This window comes from Lynx canadensis, chromosome C1 (assembly GCF_007474595.2).
Source record: "Lynx canadensis isolate LIC74 chromosome C1, mLynCan4.pri.v2, whole genome shotgun sequence".
Classification (NCBI taxonomy): domain Eukaryota; kingdom Metazoa; phylum Chordata; class Mammalia; order Carnivora; family Felidae; genus Lynx; species Lynx canadensis.
This window is the reverse complement of record NC_044310.1, coordinates 140,651,782-140,652,308: the sequence shown is the minus strand read 5'-3', so window position 1 is coordinate 140,652,308 and position 527 is coordinate 140,651,782.

Genomic DNA, 527 nt, shown 5'->3' with positions numbered 1-527 from the left:
TCTTTGTCTAAATATGATTTGTCCTTTATTATCTACTTCCTGGTTTAGCTGTTTGGTTTTGTTCTTTTTTTTTTTTTTTTTTTAATTTTTTTTCAACGTTTTTTTACTTATTTTTGGGACAGAGAGAGACAGAGCATGAACAGGGCAGGGGCAGAGAGAGAGGGAGACACAGAATCGGAAACAGGCTCCAGGCTCCGAGCCATCAGCCCAGAGCCTGACGCGGGGCTCGAACTCACGGACCGCGAGATCGTGACCTGGCTGAAGTCGGACGCTTAACCGACTGCGCCACCCAGGCGCCCCTGGTTTTGCTCTTTAATGGAGATGATGAGAGCATCCAGCCTCACGTTTTCTAAACTAGTAAGCTTTGGAAGTTTTTGATTCTTCCTGGTGGTGGAAGTTTCTTGGGCAAAAGCTAAATCTGCGTAGATAAGAGGTTTTTCATAACAATTTCAAATCACAAGAAGAAAATGGAGTATTACCAGACTAAGTGGTTTGATCATAGAAAAAGAGCTACGATACTGCATAAG